Source organism: Sander vitreus, chromosome 23, assembly GCF_031162955.1.
Source record: "Sander vitreus isolate 19-12246 chromosome 23, sanVit1, whole genome shotgun sequence".
Lineage (NCBI taxonomy): Eukaryota > Metazoa > Chordata > Actinopteri > Perciformes > Percidae > Sander > Sander vitreus.
The window spans coordinates 10675966-10701775 of record NC_135877.1 but is presented as its reverse complement, the minus strand read 5'-3'; the positions used below and the strand labels follow the sequence as shown (position 1 = coordinate 10701775).

The following is a 25810-nucleotide window of genomic DNA, read 5'->3' as shown; positions in this document are numbered from 1 at the left end:
GTTAAACCCCAATGATCAAATAAGGACTGTATAATGATCCACTTCCACTGCTATAATATTATGATCAGCATGTACCCCTATCTTCTCTATTCATCAACTGGTCTCCAAATAGCTGCTATGTATCCACTGTAGCTTTGTTCTTTATGTGTCTTGCTCTTCCTTTGTTCTCCCAATCTCTTTACATTACATTGCATTTATATGGTACCCAGACAAAGAACTGGGATCACAATGTAAACAACTGTAAACAGTTTAAAAGAGATCCACCATCAATGTGAATTTTTTCTATCCACACACTTCTCCTATACGGCCCACTTTTCACCACAGGTATATAATCACTAAACTGTCAGTTAAAAAAAAAAGTTAATCAAATGCATCAGCTCTTATATATATATATGAAACCCAACCAGGTCGTAAACACAGCGGGCCTCCTGCCTATGAAGAACATCAATGACACATTGTTACTCATCACTGTCGTTTAGAGGCCTTTGAATAAAAAGGTTAATGAAACAGGGCTGTTACAGCGATGATCACTGTAAGGCTTTTTTGGATATTAGTCTGCTCAAATGCTGTTTTTGTGTGTTTACAGCACGTATGTAACTATCTGCCACTGATAGTCTGATAAATACCAGCCTGATTGTAACTATATTGCTGTTGTTCACACACGACGGGAACCATTTGAATGAACTCTGTGTTTTAGGGGGTATTTCTTTGGAATTCAGTCTCTGGGGATTGTAGCACCATTGTCCAGGCAACTGAAAACCCCACACAATGTGCTGACAGATCACTGAGCCATAAGTGGCCACTGCAATTACTGTATGCCATTCAATGCATGTGTATCTATGTGCTCTTGCATATATGTGCATTTCCTTTTTGATTGCACGAAGATTGCAGACCTCATCTGGGACTTTAAAAAATCTGATCTATTTTCCTGCTTTGCTTTGATGCAAAAGTGCGACTGAATTTTGGATGTTTGGAATACATTGGGGTTATTGTGAAAGGAGCCAAATGACTAGCAGATCGGCAGTAGTGTCTGTTAGGCTTTAGAAAGGGAATTCCTGGAAGAGAGATATGAATCAGACTATCAGAGGAGGAGGAACAGAAAACATCCCTACATTAGATGGATTACTGATGTACAGTACTTCAAAGCAATTGTTGCAGTATGTTTTCTGTCTTCTGTAGGAGGCCTTTCATGGGCTAAAGTTGGTCTTGTATGTCATGTGTGTGTTTGTGTGCCTTCGCAAATGCATGTGTGGATGCATGTGAGTCGATACTGGCCTCAAGGTACAGGCTGCCTTCTTCAATACCTAAGGAAGAGAGGTTGCCTCAACATAATTGCCTCCATGATGTCATTTAAAAAAAAAAAAAAAAAAAATAATAATAAAACATGTTGCAACAATGCAATGATAGGTTAATTGTGGACGTTATCAGTATTAAGACATGAAACAACTTGTTGGGAACCAGTCAAAATACAGTTTAAAAGATACATTTGTATGCAACATTTGCATTTTAAAAACTGATTATACACAGCTAGCCCTACAGGTAGTGAGAAATGAACTGCTAGTGTCCCAAAACATCAATCAGCAGCCCAGATTCAAACCACAGAAGCCCCCTTATTCTGGATTATAATGTCAGCATTTATGAAAATCCTGCTCAAGATACAGCATACCAGATTCTTAATATATGACAGATGTGTTCCAATTGTGCAAAAACTGTGTAAAAGGTGACTGCAGGCAAAATGTACCTCATACCAAACAAGTATCATTAATCAGCCACACTGGACCCTGAAACAAGATTTATTTATTTCAGGACATTATTTATTTTCTGAAACACTTTAGGCATAATAATATGATGCATTTTCCACAGAAGCCTGATGGCATTGCTTGAAAACCATTTATTTGGTTCCAAGTGTTTCAATATATGGAAGTCGGCTTTTCAGGAGATTAACAGCAAAATTGCAGTTCTACATTTTGTGGGTTCTGTATGATATAAATTGCTTGTTATACACTATTCTGAGTCTACTATATGAAATCACACAAACAGTGTGGTGTTAGGACAGCAGTACGTTTCAAATCTGGTGTGTTCTTAAACTGTTATCATATACAGCATTGCGAGTAATACTACAACTCAAGATTTGTTTGTCTAATATCCATGGCAGAGCCTATGAGTCACAGTGGAGAGAGACAAACATAGTTTTAGTGTGTTGTTGGGTGGCGAATGAAGCCATGCGAAAATGTCCACAAATTCAGCCTGCTCTGCTTGTACACACTGTGGCAATCAAAGACAAATGCAGTGGTTTGTTTACCACTGTCATTTTGTCTGTGCTAACACACTCAGTTCAATCTCACAACAAAACACCAAGACATGAAACGAGCGGAATGCGTGAGACACGGAAAGAGCACACAGAAAAAGAGGAAGGTGTCAGGGCAGCAGGGACACTAGCAGGCCAAAGCCTGGGAGAGCAGCAGTGATTGGTTTGGACCACCCATCTGGATTGGCTGAGCGCCTGGGCTGGCTGGACTGCTGTTTGCCCGATGGACTGCACGGATGAATGAATGGAGGGATAGAGACAGACAGAAGTCCCGTGTAATGATTCAGATTGATGGAACAATGTGCTGGAAACATTAAATAAGTCAATGGAAAATACACATACTATCACACAATTACGAGTCATTCCATATTCGGTGTCTCAGTTCAGCAAGGCTCAGGTTCAGTTCATCGTCATGTGTTGTTCACGTCTCCCAACATAAAACTCTAAAACAACTCTAAAAAAAAATTTAGGCATGTTAACCATAACTTCATAACTAAGAATTGTATAATAAATTACAAAAATTGAATAATGCAATTTTACTTTTTAGATATACTGTGTCGCCTGGATCCACTTACAATCCATTTCCAGCACAGTAGCTATCGTTAGATCACACAGTTGGCAAAGAGTGAGTAGTTAGATTGATGTATATTGGCTAATTAGATCAGTCTTAAAAAAAAGCTTATTGTTAACTAGCAGCTAATAGTTTAGGACTTTTTTTTTTAAATTATTACACGTGGACTGCACTAAACCTGTTTTAGATCCGCTCTGCATGCTCAACTAGCAGTCTGATTTACACAGCAGAGGCCTACTTTAAATGAAATTAGCTAATCAAATGAAGCCTCAGACTTAAATTGTGTTTTCTATTTGACCTGAAAAAGGTATCCCTAAAAGGACAAGAGTCACTTGATTTTTTAATTCACCACTATAAAAGCTCAAATGTAATGTACTGTAGTTAGAAAGCTAATTAAGGAGGCTTTTTTTTTTAAAGTTGTTTCGCACGGAACTGTCATTAACATGCATACAGGAAACACTAGCACCTTTCACACAGAAATTGGGCAAGGTCTGTCGTTATGCCAGATTTGTTTAATATCACAGAACCAAGCACACGTCATTTCAGTGTGTGATTTCATAAGATTTCTGGCATTCTGGGAGCAAAAGAGGCTCTACGTGTAACACAACAGCGTCTGTGTCTGCTCGGCTAGTGTGTGTGAGCCGATCCGAACTGTTAATCAACCACGCAAACCCAACCTGACCCACAAACCACATTTGTTTTTGCATTATAGTAGCACAGTTTTCAGTAGAGAGAAGGTCAGAGATTGCCGTAGCGCCCGCGTGTGTATGTGTTTGAGAGAGGGAGAGAGCGAATGGAATGCAATGTTTGGATACTTTGAACACTGCTTTGTCACTTTTTGGCCCTGTGGGTCGACTTGCGCGTTGTAAACCATAAAACATGTCATAATCCCTCAAGGTGGGGAGGCGGGGGTTTCAAGGCCACCAAGATAGCTATTCACAGCATCCAGAGACATGGAGGGACCTCCGGGAAAGACATTGTGAAGCGTTGGTATGAGACTTGGTATGACACCCCTGGGAAGAATGGTGATTAGTAACGAAGAGGATTGACTACACTCTTGGGCATTTGTGGAAACCTACTCATAACATTGGGTAATGCTTTTGAAAAGGCTACTTATGGTAGTGAGCAAGTAAAGATGTTGTAGTTTAGAAACTTTAGTCTTGTTGTCATTGGAATTATACTTTTGCGATGATACACACACAAACATATCTGCTGAATTTACGAAGTGACGGGCCAATTCTCAACAACTCATTGTGCGGTCGACCTGATTGGTTGATTCAACTTCCTGTCAGGAGGTGGGACCAAAACAGCCACGTGAACGTCTTCGAATAACACCTATGCAGAGGTTGATGATGACAGGAAATGTGTGTAGGTACACGTGTCAAAAAAGGTGTTTCCAACACTGCACAGTGGTTTATAACACACTCTCTCCATTTATATACAATTAATTTACAACAGAAAATGCATTTTGAAGGAAACGCTATGCTGACCGGATAACATTTTCTATTAACATTATGAGGAAATGTTGTTAAAGCTCCATTGTGTAATGTTTTGAGTTGATTCTTAGCAAACATCCCTTTGTTCTTTCACAAATATGTGCTCATTCATGTGTAATTACTTCCACCAACTAATCAAAGTATTCTCGTACGCGTAGAATCTGCCATTCAGAATCATTCAGAATACATACGAGCGAGTCGCTTGTATGTATTCTGCCATGTTGCGCCTCCATCTTTAAAATACATTAGCCAAAGAGGGACATACCTGCGCCTTTCGCGTTTTTACATGGTGGCACCGTGACGAATGCCAGGAGGAGATTACTCGATCTGCCGGCAGATTTGAAAGCCTGTTGAAGATGGAGGATCAACCTGATGCTTTACTAACATTACCTTGCATTCGTTTGGGGACCTGAAAGTTGATGTTAGCAATGAAATGGTACCAAAATAATGAAAACGTAAAACTATTATTACACTGGAAGGAACACTCACGGATGAAGTCGTACTTCTTGGAATAATGCGGCCACAGTAGGAGTTAGAACGCGCTCGGAATGGGAGGGGCTAGAAAGTAATATTCAGTTGGTTGTCATATACCATTTCACCACTAGATGGGAAAAATTCTTACACAATGTAGCTTTAATTAACATATCTGACAAGTCGCAAAAATGTTGATACTGACTGTATCAGCAAAATGTTCACCGACAGCGTATTTGTTTTGTTTCCCGGCAAAATAATGCAATGACTAACTTATTTAACCTTTTTTTGGATATGTTCAGTCAAAAAACTATTTAGTACTATATGTAGAGAATTTCTTGGGGACAGGGTTGTACTATGAGACAGAATTGTACAACTCACAGTGGCAACAATGTTATCTTTCTTCGCCTTTCGATCATCAGCAGACATTATGAATACAGTGTTACAATGTTACAAAGTAATCTACCAGGAATGTTTGCTTGCACAAAGTAAAGTTTAGACTGAAAACCTGACTGCACCTTTGCCATTAGTGATTCCAGACTGTGCAATTACTTGTTTTTTTTTGTTTGTTTTTTTCACCTGCCTTCCTTATGTTTTCTTTGCCTAAGCTTTTTGTTCTGCATGCTTTCTTTAACTTTGATGGTTCATGTTCTATTTTTGTAAAACTTGTCAAAAAGTGATGATGAATTGTTATAAATTTGTTGCATTTGTTGTTTTTTGGATGTGTTTGGCAACTCAATTCTCAATTCCAACATTAGCATCTACAGTATGTAAGTAATATTTATTTATAAAGCACTTTTCACAGATAACATCACAAAGTGCTTTACAATGACATAAAACATACAAGAGAACATAACCCATATTAAAAACTCGATACACAATTAAAATGACATAATAATACGTAAAGATGGGTCTAAAAAGCTATGTATTTATCTAGTTTTTAAAAGAGTCCATAGAAACAGAAGACCGTAAGGGTGGAGGCAGAGTTGAATGGGCTGAATGTTAACGTGCTTAAAATAGGAAGGGACACTTCCTGTCGACAAGGAAGAATTTACAATGGCTGAAACACCAGTGCCAATGCTTGGTAAAACTCTAAGAAGAGAGGAGATGGTAATACATCAAGAGGGCTTGAAAGATAGCTTCATTTTCCTAATCAAATCCAATAGATCGTGTAAACTCATAGGTTAAAAAGAGTCCAGAACAGTAGGCGATTGAAAGGGGCTAGAGTTGGGTGGGCAAGTGCCAGTATGAATACTGGACCCAATAGCCATTACCTTATCAACAAAGAAAGTAAGGAACTTGTTACAATCGTGGTGACACAGTGTTAAATAGTATCAAACAAAAATCTTAGGATTTTTTTTTTTCAAAGAAGAAATTAAGTTAGAAAAGTAAGCAGTCCGGGTTTTCTTCACAAGTGTATTCAAAGAATTACGAAGATCTTTGAGATACAGGCGATGCACCTCTATCCCAGTGGCTTTCCATAATCGTTCTGTCTTGCGACACTTCCCCTCTCAGGCTACAGACAGCGTCTGTCATCCACAGACAAGTCTTGAATTATTAACATACTGTATGTATTGTATGCAAAATCATATTTATTACTGCTTCATACGAAGATAAAATCCTATAAAATGTGTCTTTATATCTCACATAGGTGGATAGGATAGGCGATTAGGTTTAATGTGGATAAGATCAGTAAGAGCAGTAAAGTGATCAGTGACATGACACGTAAAAGGCCATTGTTCCCAGTGTGTTAAGAGACAATGACTGTGAGTAATTATCAGCATTAACAGCACAAGCCGCATCAAGCCCTGTACTCTATACTCACACTCTTATCTATCCTAATCTCTTTACATTTAAGGCTTCCTTCCCCTCGACCACTACGCCAAACATCACCAGAATGGGTTTGTGCCCTGTGGCAGTGTTCTTGACTGCAGTCCTTTAGGCATTTGTTACAGTTTTTATGTCAGTTTATCGTTCTTGGGTGGCAACGTTTTAAATATGACAGTACGGCTATAACTGCTTGTGTTATGAATCACAGGCAGAAAATGGAAACTTATGTGGCATTCACGCCATTTCGGCTCAACAGGAAGCACATGTAAGCCTCTAATCTATATACATCACAATTTTTCAAATCCACTTATTGAATCCAAATCTCTTGTTTCAGGTTTACCTTTCAAAATGTACTTTACTTTCAAACTTAGGTAATTAAAGACTAAAAGCAGTCTAAAAAATTAGGACTAAAAACTTAAAGATGTTTCATCAGCTTTTGTTGGCTGAGAAGGCAGAAACACTACATTTTTTAGTGGCAGACTAATAAATGTTCACAACCTGTAGCTTCAACCTGAAAATGAGATTTGCAGCAGGATATATATATTGTTTTAAATATATCTGACACCTTCAATTACCAGCTGTAGCCTACTGCACTTCCTCCTGTACTTACTCTAAATGCTACAGGTATTTAGTTGATCAGTTTAAAATGTTGATATGCTATGAACCAAAGTGTGACTGGGAGATTCTTAACTTGACATGAGATGATCAGCTGTATATACATTCTTGGTAGAAGAGTCACCATTCTGTGGGTCCCACAAAAAACAACGAGTTCAGTGATATGATCATATTGTCATGATGTAATTTCACTGAAAGTTGACAGACAACAAAATGTAACTTTCGTAAAACCTATGTCTACATTTATATTACAGAACGTCACGACTGTGTGCCCTAAAGTAGAATTAGTGCCTTCGTCCACAACATGCGTTTTGGCTGTTGCAGCTACCTACTGTACGTTCAACCTTTGATTCAGTGCTGATTTCTTTCACCACTGGTCCACACTTCCTCTGGTACTGATGCCATCACGGCTAAAAACCCATGCACCTAATACAGCCATTCATCCAACCAAGCGCTCAACCCTGGGTATCACAGGGGCCCCTGCATACTCCATTGCCTTTATAAGATTAATGCACTGGATGGAGCAGGTGTCTGCCAAAATTCCATTCCTATTTAAACCTCCAGGCCCATACCAGCAACCTAATCCTATTAGGCCTAATTGAGTGAAGTCGACAGTCTTTTTCAGTTAAACTAAGTTCACGCACTAATAGGATTCAAAAGGGGACATAAAAAGGTACAATGTGTAGGGAGTAGTAGTGTTAGTGTGTGGCTGGGGAAGTGGACAGTGTGCATCAGGGAGCGAGGGAGCAGGGACTGTGTGTTGGGACCAGTAGAGGCTTCCTGCTGGGTTTGGAGATCTGTGATTAAAAAGAGGGAGGGAGTGGGCTGGAGGTCTCCCCGGAGGCTAGATAAGCTCAGAGGGGGGGAACAAGAACAACATCATTGGTATTCAGGAATCCCTAATGTGTTTGTGTGTGTTTGTTTTTTTGTATGCACAAATACAGTCACAGTAACTACACCGTAATCGCAGTAGAGAGTAACAGAACAAAAAAAGGAAATGAAAAAAAAAAGATGTCTAAAAGCATTAGTGGAATTCTAAAACAAGGAATGTCCGTACAGTAGATACACACAGAACATAGCCAAAAGCATGCACAGCAAATAGATAAAACGTTTTTTGGACTTTTTATGGGATATAAAAAAAGCCAAATCAGCACTTTCTGTCTTAATTACTTTCTCATTATTTATATTAGGATACAAACTTGCATCAAAAACTTCCTAGTAAGCAAAAAAACCACAAGTGTGGCCGGGTTGGGTCAGTGGGTAGAGCAGGCGCACATACTGAGAGGTTTATGCCTCGACGCAGAGGGCCAGGGTTCGAATCCAACCTGTGACGATTTCCTGCATGTCGTCACCCCTTTCTCACCTAGCTGTCCTATCAAAAATAAAGGCAGAAAAGCCAAAAAAATTATCTTGAAGAAAGAAACCACAAGATAGGATCTACAGTGATACGTCCTAAAGCCAGGACAGTAGGAAACAACAGACTAGGTGTTTAAAAAAACAGCTTGTCACCTCATTGAATCCTTCTTGCTTGTGGCTACTACATAATCTTATCAGGGCCCTTTGTTAACATCTCTCCCCCTATGTCCCCGCTGAAAGACATGTTTTTCCTCCGAGGCAGACTGCACTACTACTTCTTTTCCACAGAAAAAAAATAAGAGAACAAAACTGAAACAGGAAGAATATGTACCGCATATACCTGAATTAAAAGGTCACATCACATGCACTATATCCTGCACCTCTTCCCATAGTCAAGATAAGTGCAATAGATTTCTTAAAAATCTAGAAACAGTGATGCGACTCACTTTCGTCCTAAACTGAGTAATGCGTTTCCAATGGCCCGTTAAAACTGGCTCAGACTGTGAAAAATCCAGAGGCACAAACTCTTTTCAGCCCTTATGGGAACTTTGTAAACAAGACTTCACTCAGTTTAAAGATTCAACGTTTGTATTTTCTGAATGGTGTAAATTATTAATACATTTGCTGTGATTGAAAAAAAAAAAAATTAAAATATGGATGATTACACCCTCTACTATTTAGCTAAATATCAAACTTATGTTTGTAAAAGGAATAGTTCACTTCATTGAGTTTGTAAAAACTGAACAAAACCCAAAGTGTAGGTGGTTTAATGGGTGATTATGTGCAGGACTATTTCTAAGCTAACCAGCTGCTGGCTATAAGTATTTTTTTATTTAGCATGCAGACATGAAAGTGGTATTAACCTTCTTATATAACTCTTGTCAAGAACGTAAACAATATAAACATAAACATATTAAAGCTGGCTGTATGTAAGAGCATAACAAGTGCTCTTATGACACCTTGTAATGAGTCAGTTCATTCAAATAAGGCTATTTTAATGGTTTTAGTGGCTTCACTAAAAATGCGTGTGCTGAGTGATACTAAGCAGTAATGATAGTCAAGGCCACACACACACACACACACACACACACACACACACACACACACACACCAAATTAAGGAGGTCAGAGAGGGACACAGTGTTGAGCCAGTGGCGTCAGTGACACAGACATGGCCTGAGGACATAACCTTTCAGAGCTGCCCATAGCCAGAAGTACTACATGGGACTCCCTTTGAAGAAAACACATCCAAAAGGACTTGAGAGACAAAAAGGTTAGCGTAGGCTTTCAGTGATCTTACGTTGCCTTCTTTCATGAAGGACAAATAAGACAACAAAGGGACTGAAGAGACTGTTGTCATCTTACTGGAAAGGAAAAAGCAGATGTTATCTGGGGTTTTAAAGTCATAGCAGTGAGTTAAAATGATAATAATTGTTTTATTATTTTATTATACTGATAGTCTTTTGACCAAAATGTATATTTGTCATATTTCAGTCATTTGATTATTGTTAGTTTTAGTCAACAAAAACCTAAGACATTTTAGCCAAGTTTTTGTTAGTAAAACAATGTTCACTTTAATAAGTTACATTAAAATATCAAGTAAAAGTAATTTTCTTGGAAGAATAACACTGATACTTTAATTTCAATCAAGAAAATGACACCTAAATCAAATAATGTTATTTTGCACCAGAAACCATTTGAATGTGTTACTTTAAAAACATTATTCCAATAGTTAGTGTTATCCACCGTTTATTTATTTATTTTTTTTACAACTGTGCAGTTTGCCTCAAGAGGCCTTTTGTGATACAACCCTCCATAGCCTTGGTTCAGATTAAAGAAATCTCAGATAACCATTAAATGCCATCTATTCTCCTAATCATGTTAAAGAGGGATTGCCTTCATAGACGTTTCCTAATCTGATTACATCTGATATCACTTGCAGAATGCCTTTGTTTCCTGTGTCTTCATGGGATGTCGTGTAAATGTCAAAAGCTTTTACCTCTGACGCAGACTGCACAACTAGTTTTCCAAAAAGCAAAGGAGATAACAAAACAGAAACAAGAACAATATGAACTGTATAATTGAAGGGCTTTGCATTTCATAGCCTGTGCCTATTCCCATATTAAAGATAAGTGCAATATATTTAATTAAAAATGTAGAAAACAGTGACTCACAATAGTTAATCTTCATCCTAAACTGAGTAATGCGTTTCCAATGGCCCGTTAAAACTGGCTCAGACTGTGAAAGATCCAGAGGCGCAAACTCTTTTCAGCCCTTATGGGAACTTTGCAAACAAGACTTCACTCTGTTTAAAGATCAACGTTTGTATTTTTTTGAATGGTGTAAATTATTAATACATTTGCGGTGGTCAGCTAAATAGTAGAGGGTAAAATCATCCATGTTTTTTTTGTTTGTTTTTTTAATATCAAACTTAAGTTTGTTTGTTTGGTTAAACATTTTTTTTCTTTCTTGATGAGACTTCATATATATATTACAAAATAACGCGTTCATTTCGATTAATTAATCTGAGAAAAAATAACGCGTTAAAAAAATTAACGCAGATTAATCCATTCCATACTGACGTTTGCATACAGACGAAAATCTGGTGCCACTGATATGTCTGCGCTTCTCTCTGATGCTCTGAAACAGACGTTACAGGAAAGACAAACACCGCTGCATGTGACGCTAGTTAACACTATACTCAACAGCAGCTAACGTTAGCCTACCGCTAGCTAGTAGCTGGATTAAACACGGTTAAAATGCTGACAGCTAACGCTAAACGGTGTAAAGTGTGACTGTGTTTTACTGTAGAGGATTCAACACCGGGATGTAACAATCTGCAGCTGCTGTCGGAAAAACAACACAGACGGTGCGTTGAATTAAACTGGTAAACTACAGCCGCGTGGTGCATTTGAAGTTATTGTAAATGTCCTTTTCCCATCTGGTGGTTGTTTTTGTCGTTCAACAGCAATTTACTAGTGAAATAAGTTATTGTTATACATTATTATTATTATTAAATCATTTAATTTTGACCATATGGCCTTAGCAATAAACAAGCCGTTCTTTAATGTCACCAACTGTTGTTTATTACCCTTTTTTTTTCTTTTCTTTTTTTACTTTCTTAAAAAGTATCGGTTCAGGCACCGTTAATTATGTATGCGATTCATTTTGATTAATTAATCACAGAGTATGTAATTAATTAGATTACATTTTTTAATCGATTGACAGCCCTAATATATATATATATATATACTTAATTAAAAATGAAACTATACTTGATGAAAAGCTGGCTGAAGAAGTTATATTATGTTCTTATAACACACTGTAATGTGTAATACATTCAAATAAGGCTATTTCAATGGTTTTAGTTGCTTCATTCAAAAAAATGTAAGTGTGTGCTGAGTGACGCACAGTATGTCAAAGTACCTGATGAAGATCTGATCAGCAAGAGTTTAACCTGAGAAGACCCCAACTGTCATAATTCTCCCTTAAACATCAAAGATTGTCACCGAAATACTATGTATTTGTTGTGTGTTGTGTGTTGTGTGTGTGTGTGTGTGTGTGTGTGTGTGTGTGTGAGTGAGAGAAAGTCCAGTGATAGAGACTGAACTATGAAAAGTCAGGATGGAGGGGGAAAAGACCCACAGCTTAGTACATTGATAGAACAGAGAGGGGGAGGGGGGGGAAATCAAAGAATTGGAATAATTGGCATAATTCAAGGTAACTGGGCACAGTCAGGGGGAGTGTCAGTGTTGGGCGAATCTTTTGCCATCCTCAAAGAGAGACGGTCTGCACAATTAGCCACACAAACTCTGACCCCGCTCAGAATAATTAATGAATAACAGAGGGAATAAAGACAAAAAGGCGCAGAGCGGTCTGGTTGAGTGGCGAGCAAGGGTAATACATCAAAGAATGCTGTTAATTGGCCCTGTGGCTTTCATTCTTTGCCCTATTTCTTTCAATTCATTGACTCAAAATAATGGGTTCAGGTTCATTATCAACAGGTCGTAAGCCCTGGGAGTGCCAAAATTCAACAGGAGAGCCAGGGGTGTGTGTGAGTATGCTTGCCAGTGCATGTGTACAAAAATGTGTGTGTAATGGCTTAGCTTTCGCCTGGCTCCTGATGACATCAATCCCACAAAGGGAAGAGTTGTATAGTTGTGTTGAGAAGAGAGCAACAGGCAACAATTATTAGGATTTGATTGCGCAAGAGTATACAAGAACAGTTTTTAATTGCGCGGTTGTGAATGCTACACGTGCTGTCACGATGCTGGAATATAACTGGTACGGACAGGTAAGTGAAGCTGACACACCTACTCCTGCTTGCAGATGTAAACGCAGCATTAATGTCTGCATATGTACCTGGGTGATAAGGCCTCAGAGTTGCTTAAGTCAAATAATAATAAATGTATGTATGAAATAATTAAATTTATTTTCAAATATTGCAGATTCACAACTGTGTGTCATGTGCCTGTTTGTATGCTTTAGATAAAGAGCACCCTTGTTTCTGATAGCTGTAAAAAGCTGTAATTTAAATGACATTAGACTAATTTAAAATAAGTCAACCCTGAAATCTCTATTGGGATGATAATACCAAAAATAAACAGAATCAAAGCACAGCAAAAGGCACTGAGACTGATGACGTGAGCAGTCGCCCAACTTTCTGCATGGGTACAGACTCTTAAAAATTAAGTAATAATATTAATAATGACAATATTGTTATACAATTACAAAAACATTTACAAAAAAAAATGAGCCATATCTTTCGCATCGTTATTTCATTATGGGTATGTCGGCTAACATTTTGTCAGGACAGTGATGATTTGTGGAATTATTTACATTTATGATAAAACATTAAATAGTGTATTACACAAAAAGCAAAGCAGACTTGTAAAAAAAAACAACTTTTCAAAGCATACATTTGTGAGAACCTTAGGAACAAACATTTCACTTTAGTGTTAATGTTGCATGATGCATGATAATGAAAGAATTGGGCTTTAATTCACTCTTAATGAAGCACAAAGTAGTCTTATAACAGCACATATGAGAGGCTGCTCTTCTTTTTCTTCTTTGTATTTACTATTAACCCATTTATTCCAACTACCTGATATGATACCAGGTCATGGGACCAGGTGTCATAATGTTTCATTCTCATTCACCTTTAGTTCTGTTTAGTTCCATTAGTGTCTGTTTAGTTCCATTATAGTGTATGTTTAGTTCCATTATAGTGTCTGTTTAGTTCATTATAGTGTCTGTTTGGGTCCATTATAGTGTCTGTCTAGTTCCATTATAGTGTCTATTAAGTTCCCTGAATCTTTCTTTATCTGTATGTGACTCTAATTTGCATTTTTTCCTTGCGTTCACTAACTCTAACAGACAAAAAAAGGTGCAGTTTTGGGACGAAAACTCCAGGTCACGTGAAATTACTCCCACTCACGCACAGAACCAGACACACCATAAAAGAGCGATGGGGCAGGAGGGGTGGTTAACTCAATTACTGTAACTTATTTTTACTCACGGCACATGATTTTGTGAGAAATACCTCGCTGCTTGTTACACACTGAAATATTTCAACCAATCCTCTTGGCCAACCACAGCACAGTTGTTTCCCCTCTCCACTCGTCTTTTTATTGCCATATGAAAGGTTTCCCATACCTGGGTGAGTCATGTCAAGCAATTAATACCCTGAAATACGCCTTTTAAGTAAGTCTTTTGGTCTCTGGGGCTCCCCATTGTGATGAAACGATTGGTGTCGTCTCACGTTAGCCTTGCACAGGTGCCTTCTCTGCCTGCACATCAGATCATTAACATAACCAGAGATGGGGAGAGAGAGGCTGATAGAGATAAAGAGATAGACAGAAAGATTGCTTTAAGTCAGAATGCACTCATGACCTCTGGGTGAGGGGTGTTAATGTAGGCTACTGCATTAAACATTACATTATCATCATGTTGTACTGCAGATAAGAGGATGAGTCAGCAGTTTTTTTGTTATTCTTGCTTGATGGTGTGTTCAAGGATGTTCTCAGATCTAAGATTTCGGTGCATTACATTCAAAAGTTACAGTATGTTATGAGAATATCGCATTAATTAATATTTTTTTGCATTAATGAATGCTATGCAGATTTTTTACAAACACAGTACCCCATAAAGATAATATACATTTGACATAAATAGACAGAATAGACAGAAATGTAGATAGAAGTTCTGCGTGATGGATTATGTTAACCTAAGTTTGTGTAAGATGATTTCTATTACATGCTGGAACCAACTGAGACCAATGGCTGTTTAGAACGTAGGAAATCAATCTCAAAACGTATGGTATGCTTCAGAAAATGGTCAGCTGGAATGTAAAGTGTATGTAATGGGCTAAAACATGCACAACCACCAGCAAGTTGCTTTAATCCCTAATGCATTTGCACTGTTGCAAACTGTGTCCACTTCTATGTGCACAGTTTGGCTCGTGGCACTCAAATACACAGAAATGAAAATGAGCGGAAATGATTTTTAATTACAGAATTACAACATAGTTTTATTGTCATTTTTGGTTTACGGATGAGATCTGTCATTGTGAAAACTTCACAGACAACGGGGGGAAAAAACAGTAAAGCAACATTCGTTTTAGTTCATGCTTGCATTATCATCGCGTAAGTGGGATAAATGCAACACATGAATAAACACGGACTCTGGTGGGAGCAGTGAGGAGAGTGAGTGGTGTGCAGAGAGGATTTAAAAATACACCTTTTCTTATTTGTAATTTAGAGAACTGAAGTAGGAGACATTGTGTGACGTGATGAAGGGAGGAGTAGATGTAATTTTAAGAATGTTGAACTAGTTTACTGAAATTATAAATTTTTATGTTGTAAAACATGCCAGGAGTGGATCTTAAAAAAAAAAGTATAATGCATTATAAAAGTACAATTGTCCACGTTTTTTTTTATAATCCTACACACTGAGGACCCTATTTTAACGATCTAAGCGCACAGCGTGAAACGCCTGGCGCAGGTGTGTTTAGGGCGTGTACAAATCCACTTTTGCTAGTTTAACGGTGGAAAAAAGGGTCCTTGCATCAGGCGCATGGTTCAAAAGGGTTGTACACTTAATTAATCATAGGTGTGTTTTGGGCGTAACATGGGAATTGGAGATGACATCAGAGTGTCAATTCCCATTCCCTTTAAAAGCCAGGCACGTTCGTACCTTTGCGCATTTCTATTACGATGGTGCATTTGCTAAGCAGGAAGGAGAGATTTTCAGGAGAAGAAACTGATCTGCTCGTGCGTGAAGTGAAAGCGCGTGAGCAGATCATATATGGCACGAGCACTATGCCACCAAAACTATTTTACATTGTAATATAAAAAAAAAAAAATCCTTTGCATGTTTGTATGCTGCTTACACGTGTTTGTGTAACAAGTATAGTGTGCCCGCGCTGTGCACAAGCCTAAAATATTTGCGCTGTTAAAATAACAATAAAATGCTGCGTTATTGACTTTAGACCTGGTTTTTGTTGGTCAGTGGTGCGATCACTTTCTGCTGCCACAAGATAGCAATGTGCCAAGAATGCACCTGAACACACCTCCCTGTAAGACCATGGGCGCACAGATGGGCCCAGGTGCATTTGCTATTTAAACGACGTGGGCATTGGACTGGAAATTGACAACTGCATCGGTCTTAAACTAGCAAAGACACTTGCTCTGGGCTTTGTGCTGCACCGGGAGCAAGATAGGGCCCCTCAATGTTAAAAGGATTATGGTCATTTTCTTGACACTGTGGGTGGAGACGGGGGTAAATACAGGGATGGACGGATGAGCAGGGTTTGTGCTTTGTATCTCTTATGCTACTGCCAGAAAAGAACGCAGATTTTGGACAATTCTTCAAAACCCGGGGTTAAATTCAAGGACAGGAAGGCGGATGGAAGCCAATGTTTTTACCATTCTCGCCTTGGCAACAACAGCATGGTTAAGGTTAGGGAAAGGTTGTGGTTATGGCAAATAACCTATGGTTAAGGAACTAAAACTCAGATTTAGGTTACGGTTAATGTTGGTCTATGGGAAGCGTATTCCAGTCTCCTGCATTAAAGTTAGACTCACTACACGCCCATCCACCACCCTGACCTTCACATCCTAACTTTGTGCCAACATACTGCTTCTTTCATACTGTGAGGTGCGAATTCGTCCAATATTGACGTTTTTTTCTTGGTATCCTGGGCTGACATCCCACGTGTTGTTAGGTTAAGGCTAGTCTGGATCAACGGAAGTACATTCCCAGGATAATTGCCTGACAGACGTCCCTCACCTTCCGCTCTCTGCCTGTTGCCGTTCTTAAACTCTGTTCGCTACGGGAAACAACAACAAATTTCAAGCTAGCCACCTACACGCTGAAAATGGCAGGTTTTGAAGAAAATTTGGATCAGGAAACAAGGCAGGTCTGCTTGGTTCTTTTGGAGAATGATTGTAAAGATTTTACTACAGCATTTACTATCTAACTAGGATGTTTTGGGACCCATATTAGAGGATTGCTATTGACGAAGTACACACAACAATACACTGGTAAGCAAATTATGTTTAACCATGTATCCAGCAAATTTAAATAGCTTACGTTACTGTATTGTGTGAACAGTTAACTTCAGTTAATATTGTATGTGCCATTTTCTTTTGTGGGGTGCAAATGTTCCACCAAAACAAGTTCCTTCTCAACACTATTTTGCAGAGCTACCGTTGCTGTGACGGAGCTTGGTGCCGCCTAAGACGATTGTGGCTGGTTTAAAGAAATGCAAACAATCCAGAGTTTTTTTTTTTTTTCCTATCCCAGAATGTATGTGTGATGTAGCCAGACCTAACTCCACAGCGCTGTGGAGATATGTCTGTCAATGTTATACGAGGTTTAGAACTAAAACACAACAATTTCCTTTATGAATGACATGTAGTTGCTTCCTCTTGGTTGGAGGTTAAAACCAAACATGCTGGCTCAATTCTGGGTCCAGGGGGTCATTCAAGTCCCGCATGTGAAGTTTGCAAAGGACCAGGTCTGAGATGATGGTGCAGCTGTTTAGTTTTGGCGAACCTTATACGGGGAAAAGAAGTGGCTGGCATGTGCATCTGAGGAGGCGCGTGGTAGTCTATGCCGGAGGAATTGGCAGAAACTCTGTAACACACTTGGAACTGGCAGCGACTAAATGATGGAAAAAATAAATTGAACTCAGGCACAGCTAATTACCCAATTTACCCGAGACAGCGGGTGGAGTAGCATGATCTAATAAAAGAACCGGAAAATAATTAGATATTGATTATATTAACAAAAAGGGGAAAAAAGATATTTATGTGCTCTATACTACACTAATTTGGGCAGGACGGAGAATTTTCAGTAAAAGTAACATTTAGTAACATTTATTCATTTGGAATTTGGGATTGCACATGATCATAATATTGCCTAAGAGGGATTCAAGCTAATACACAGGAACTTTGATGTAACAACAACATAGCCTGGATGCAGGTCAGTATAAAACTGACCAGACCTGCATGTGATCAAAGCCTGAGCTCTTCTCACTTTCATTGCTGGTCTTCCTCTCATACATCGCTGGGATGAGGAGCACTGGCACTCCTGCATTCGTCACAGCAGCTTACTCATTCAAACGGTAGAGACAGATAGCCAAACAGAGTGAACAAACAGCTCTTTGTCCACAGCACTAACCATTTATAACTAGTTCTGGTAAGGTCATAGTTGATTTAATTTTCTGCTTAGTTCTCATTAAACAGCTATTGCATTATTTAATTTCCCACAATCAAGTTAACGGAGGAGGGGTAATCAATACATCTCCCCCAAAAGCTTTTGAACAGCGGCTTGCAAATTTAGCCCACAAATGCACTTTATGTTGGTTAGGGAGAGTAGCATCTTCTTTTTTATGCCATGTTGAGCTTCAAAAGGAGCTGTATTGAAATATTTTAGATTTTTATCTATACTATATTCAGCTGAATCTTATTCAATTATATTATTCCTTGTAGTTCTCTTAAGATTTGCACAAAGATAAGCAGGTTTTTAGGAAATATATACATAACGTTTCCAGTCACTATTCACTGTACTGTACTGTAGCAAAGAGATTCCCATGATTCCCCAAGTGATTCTCAACTAAATTTAAAAAAAATCTGATTTATGATTTGATTATAAAATAGAGCCACATATTGAGTCAGGTGTAACACCTGAACAAAACAGGTTGCAGTTGAGAGTGCACGACAACTAGTTAGCAAGCAACAAGCAGAGAAGTCTAAACCGTGACAGATAAACAGTTGAAACAGTCAGCTAAAAGTAATTCATAAATGGTTGAAATAGAGAGCTAGAAGTAATGAATAAATGGTTAGTGGTGAATGATAATTGGTTAAAAAGCCAAAAATAGTGGACAGATGGTTGAAATAGTTTGCTTAAAGTAGTAGATAAGTGGCCAATGGCCATTTTGCAGCTTATCCAAATGTCTAGTGAGAATGATTATACTTAGCCCATAATGCATTGTAAAAATGGTACATTTAAGGACTACTGTACTAACTGAGAGCTAAATACCTTTATACATTGCACAGAAAGGGGAAAGGAGAATATTTAAATGACTTCCACTGATAAAAGGAGTTACCTGTGAGTCCCAAAATGCCATCTGATGCACTATTATACAGTATGCTACTATGGAGAATTCTCTACATATTGTGGAAGTGAACTGTTAAATTGTGAATGATTTCAGAAAGAGCTAAAGTATCCTAAAAGCCAGTTATAATGTCCACAAAAACAAGAGGAATCACTCCAGGTACTGTTGACAGCAACTTATCTCAACTAAGTTTCTTTTATTGTCAAACTCAATGAAGAAGAGTGTTTCGACACTGTAGCAACCCTGACAATGGCAATGTACTGGTAGATACGTACACTGGTTGGTTTTTGGTTGAGAATCTCGCTTCTCCCTAACAGTATTATTGGATATTTTTTCAGTCTGGACCTTCAGATCATCTTCATCTGCTGAAGGAGGAAAGCTTCTCTGTGCTCACCTCAAATCTTAGTTTAACACATGTACATGCAAGATCATTTTGTAACATCAGCACTAGTTTAGAGGTCAATCATGCTCCAGTATGCAACCTAAACAAGTGTGAGACGGAAACTTGAAACCTCTAGCCAAAGTATATTTCATTTTCTGCTTAGTTCTCATTAAACAGCTCTTGCATTATTTAATTTCCCAGAATCAAGTTAAGGGAGGGGGAACGGGGGAGTAATCAATATACGGTATCTCAACTTCATCTCCCTTATTGAGTTTGGACCATTTATTCTTGTTGGTCTTGTTCTGCTACAGTCTGGACAATACCTTCAGATCATAACTACTTTATAATCAATGGTTTAATACAGGATATTACTATGGACTTGTACTATGGGGACACAGGTAAATACACTGGAATGAGACAGATGGATAATGCCCATGAGTGATATACTGTAAGCCCTCTTTATTCCTTTTAATAAAATATTGGGTGTTATGGAAAAATGAATAAGAGAAATGTTTAATAGAGCGAAGTACAGTCAAACCCAAGTTTTTTTTAAATGTTTGCAAAGTGGACAAATAGTCAAAACACTTGAATCTGGTGTCCCCTTATTTTTATGTCACACTTTGTAAGTTAAAAAGAATTAATGAAAAGTTCAAATGACTTAGTAATTCAACCTTTTTCTTAATTGTTTTTTAGAAACAATAACTAAATTACTCCATTGTGGTATTAACTTGCGTTTCAGGCTATATACACCCTGACATGACCTGTTTTCTTATGTTAGATGCTGTTATAGCTCCTCTTTTTAAAGTAATCATGGACTTTTACTAATGTCTGTTGTCTAGACAGAAAATCCTAGATATTTAAAGAAAAAAAAAAAAAAAGCACTTTATTTTTCAAATAAATATCTTAATAAAGTATTTAAAATTGAGGCAATTAAGATAAAAAAAAACAGCACATTGTTTTATTATCCCGTCATTAAACGTTAATGATGCAGTAGGTAAGACTTATAAAACTGACTTTCTGTCACATTTGCTGAAACTGACCCTATGTTTGTTGTAGAACTTCACGAAGCAGGTAATTAAAAAAAAAAATCTGGCTCCTCTGGCACCACCTACAGCCTGTAGTGCGATTTGCCAAAATCCACCGCTCCATGTTCAGATTCACCAATCAGGGCCAGGGGCGGTGTCTAACTGCGTGTCAATCACTGCTCATGCACACACATTCATTCTCCCTTGTGGGGGGTGTGGCTTAGGAGAACGTTTTAGGCTTTAGCAGAAAGGGGGGAGGAACGGAGAAGTTGTTGATGTTAAAATTTTTTGGCTAAGTCCTGGATCTTCACAATCCTACCTACAGCACCTTTAACTGCAAATCAAGAAATGTAAAAGATTCTTTTCAGAGTGTAACATAAATTGCTTTCTCTGTGTAGTGAGCATTTTGTCTTTAGGCTGTTGCCCAGGCTTGAAAGGCTTTTACTTTGGTGAGCTGGGACTGTCTCGCAATCAATCATGTGCATAATTTTAATAAGACTTCATCTTCATAGTTATAGTTGGAGCCCACCGGGGGCTTCTTTTCACTGTCTGCCAAAGTGAGAGATTAAAGTTGTCTACAGTACAGCTTTCTGACATCATTCAGAGGGGCAACGCTAAGCACCGGTCTATCCTGTTCTCGCTCACTGGACAGTGAGGGTCAAGGATGAGGTGCCCCTTTCAGGACCGTAACCACTACAGCAGTTTACCCAAAATCATCTGCTCTGTATTGCTCAGCAGCTTTGCCTTTGAACGGTGAAGATTAGATCCCATTTCCTTTTGTTTTTTTTACCTGTATGCCCTTTTATCAATGACTATGTTTTCATACACACAGTATTCCAGTGTTTGCCTTAATTCCAATAAAGACAACATGGCTAATGAAAGTAAATATTCCACTAATATTTCAGTTTACATGCAGCCATGTAAAAAAGGAATTTTTCAAAGTTTTCCAGTGGTGGCGGACTTGTTAGACCGTGCAAACTCAGTCTCACTCTTTCATTCCTTCAAGCTTCTTGAAAAGGTCTCCGCTGTGATATTTGCGCATATCCAAAAACCTGTTTATATCCAAGTCTTTCATAACGTTTAAAAATAAATGTGTTTCTCCTTCCAACCAGAGATGTAGGCTTTTCTTTTGGGCATGAATCTCTACCGCAGCATTGCAAACTGACATAGAGTATAAAAAATAGAACGCACAGAGCTGACCATAAGCCATAAACAGGTAAGAGGCCGTAAAAAAAACCCTGATTGAGACACATATTCCGAATGCTCTGTATACATGTCCAAAGAATGCTTCTAAAATCAGAATAATACCGGCATATCCCACATGTCTTAAAGCTATAGTGCGTAGTTTCTGTCTCCCCCATGAGGAACTGTAAGTAATGACAACAAAACTGGCGCATCGAAATTATACAAGTCTTCCGTGATCGCGCACCACCCCCACCCCTCCGCCATGCAGTTGCTTGTAATCAAGGAGGATTAAAAAAAAACATGGATGGATGGACTGTTCAGAAGAGGTAATTATCTTCGCTCAATTTTCTGCCCGCGAAAGTCGCCGGACGACACCATTTGTAACAGACGTTAATTAATATAAAAAAGTAACGCACTAAGGCTTTGTTCGGAAAGTGCTATATTCGGAAAAAGGCCTTATTCGTAATATCCAAACGGAATATGCTGTTTACAGTACCAATATCAAATTCAGAATAATAATAATAATAATCAATGAATTCAGATTTTACATTTTAAATTCAGTTAAAGAATTACGTGCATCTTTACGTCTTTAGAGTGACAACAAGTTTATGTTTTTAGGCTGTCCCAACAAAAATATCAAATTTGACTAAAGGCCTAATAAAGGTATGTTTAGACCTGGTGTAAATTTGACTGCTGGACCATTTTTGTCTGTTTCTTTGCCCCAAACAGCCAATTGAGTGTACAGATGTTATTCCAGTCTCTCTTCCTTTTCTTCACGTCTCTCTACATTTATGAAGTTGATTAAGTAAGCCTTGTAAAAAGCGGCGTTTGTTTTGCTTGAAACATTTTAAGCCTGGTAACATATGATGGTAGTTAGCTCTCGGTTTATTTTTATTTGTTCCCCTTCACATATCTCTATTGACTTTGTATGCAATTATGTTATGTCTAATGGTAAGTTGCATCTAAAATGTGTTTTGATTAGTCTTTTAGTATCTGTAATAGCAAATGTTTGGCTTGAATCAGCTGTATATGTCTTGATGTATATCTTGATTTATTCCTGAACAAAACACTAAGCGCCTAGACTACACTAAGGCACGACATCATGCAACATGTTAGGATGTTGTAATGTGATGTCAACCTTATTATCTTGGCATTAGCTAAAGAGGACAGTCATGGATGCTGGTAATCACGTTATAACGAGAATACGTCAGAAAAACAATTCTGATTGTAAACTACTATGAGTGATTCTAACTGTAACTGATGAAGTATGTTCTCATTTTTTTTTTTAATTCAGCAAACCTTTCTGGGCTATGTTTGCATTCAGTTTTACGGTATTGCATGTAAGTTAGTCTCGCATTGCCAGACCTTCCTCCACAGCGCTGCGGAGGATGGTCTGGCGAGTCCACACAGCATTCTGGGATGGGAGAAAAACGTGCTCTGGTTTATTGGCATTTCTTCAAACCAATCACAGTCGTCTTGGGCGGCGCTAAGCGCAGAGTGGAGCAATGGTGCCTCTGAAAAATGGCCTCGGGAAGGAACTTGTTTTGGTGGAACGTGTACGTTCAAAAGTTTTAGTCGTGAAACAGAAAACTCAGATTGGACAGATAGTCTAGCTAGCTGTCTGGATTTACCCTGCAGAGATCTGAGAAAAGGTTAACCATAGTCCTCATAAATCCACCAGAGTTTAAAATGCCAACACAAAGAAAGCCCAAGGTAACGGATATCCGGCCTAAATGAGTTAAATCCGGCGGAATTTCCGGAAGTGGAACATCGTGAATATAGACTACATGTAAGTTAACTAGAGAGGTTAGAGAATAAACCATTAGTGACAATACTGATTGATACACACTCAAACACACTCACTAGTTTAGGTGGCATACTGTACACCATACAACAACCTAATCTGTCAACAGGACATCCAAGAAAATGTGTAACCTTCATTATTGTATGTGTCTCTGTTAGGGACTGTGTGTGCAAACAGTACATGTACATACTGTACACATGCTCCTTTTCATTGCTCACAGAGAATTCTGTGCTCTGATTGGTTTAGCAGCATAAATTGTATTATTCCATTTCGACTAATTACATCTCCTTTTCACTGACGGGTTGCGGGACAGGCTGCACTGCATCCTCCTCTGTCCTCCCCCTCTCACCCAACTTTCTGAAGTCTTTCAGTTGACTGAAACTGTTATAATGTAATGTCTGTTATTGGCAAAATTTTAAGAAAATTAGTCAGTAACAAAGTAGAAATACTTCGTCAGTGTACTTTAGTATGTTATTTAAGGTACAGTATGTGTACTTATGTACACACTGTATATTTATTTTTGATAACTTTTATTTACATCTACATTTTTTAAGTAAAACTTTTATTTATATATATATATATATATATATATATATATATATATATATATATATATATATATCCATCCATCCATCTTCGTCCGCTTATCCGGGGTCGGGTCGCGGGGGTAGTAGCTCCAGCAGGGGACCCCAAACTTCCCTTTCCCGAGCCATATATATATATATATATTTATAAAATCACTCAGACTACAACTTGCTACAAAATGAACTTGTTTTCTAATCAATAAAATACTATTCTGACAGATCCTTCCCTTTGCAACATCAAATTTGCCGCCATAAAATGAAATAAAATACCAAAGAAACAGTACAACACAAAGTAATCAAACTGTTGAGGAGCTTTCCGTCTTTTTTCCTTTAAAGATTTTCTACATAACAATATAATATTGTTTGTATTTTATGTTCGACTAGCAACAACATGCTTGTGCATGCCACAATCACAGCCTTGATACATAAGGACTTAAGAACAGAAATGCAAAAAAGTGGTCGTGAAAACAACAACAATAAACTGCGCTGATAATGTTTATTACGATGCAGGAAATACATTTCAAATCTCTGTTCGGCCTCAGAAATATACCTAGTGTGTTTTGGTGAGAAATGTTAAATGTAAATACTTTTTTAAAATCCAAACTCCATTGAGTATCAGTCATTTTCTTTCTTTACTCTAAGTATGAAGTCTGATTATTTTTTACATCACTGTTGAGGCAGCCTATTTTCATAAATTAAATATTTCATCAAGGTAACAAGTACAAACACACACACGCTCAAACATAGTTTCACGTGTAATCCAGTTAAAATTGCTATAATATTTAATTCATATGAGTCATTAAAAGTGCAGTGGTGCCGTGTCCATTATGCATTCCTTTTCTAGCAGGATAAAACAGTCCTCAGATGTGGGAGCTGCACTTTGAAGTGTTGTCTCAGAAGCAGGCCAACTCTTACAGGAAGTCCCTGATGTTTCAAACATGCCATGCAGGGGGACTAACAAAGGTGAGCATTTGTGGCCTGCCCCAAGATGAGCCAAAAATGGCCAGCCAGGAATTTGGCTAGATCTGATAAATCACGTACACACAGCGGGCATCAAATAAACAAGAAGCAGACAAATATACACGTGGGTAATGGTGAAGTTGTAAGAAACAACATACAACAAACGGTGATGTGTGTGTACCAACAGATACATGGATACACACGTGTCACGATGACACAGCAGACGTGAAGAACTGCTGACATGTTGACCCTCAACAGCAGCAAAATAATGCTCACCCATCCAGCTGACTGAGACTTACTACAGGTTATTCATCTTTTTGGTTGTGATGAGAAGTCCCTTCTGCAGATATTACTGTACAGATAGTATCAAGACAGGCATTCTCTATGTAATGAAATCATCCACCATGGACACGAGTGGGACAAATTGCAATTTACCAGCTGAGAGGAGAAATTAGCTTATTGTGCAGTACAGTGTTAAACTGAACCGGTTTGATTTATCGGAATAATTGTGATTCAATTTGCTTTACATTACATTCATCACCCTTAAATTAAGCTTATTATGTGTTTATTAAAATGTATCAAAAACATATATAAAAACCTCAG

The 25810-nt window shown here is 38.2% G+C and overlaps 1 protein-coding gene across 2 annotated transcripts in view; it reads left to right on the top strand.

Moving 5' to 3' along the window:
• Window positions 1–25810, top strand: part of tfec (transcription factor EC) — a 48460-nt gene that overhangs the window by 9014 nt on the left and 13636 nt on the right. The window lies entirely within an intron of this gene.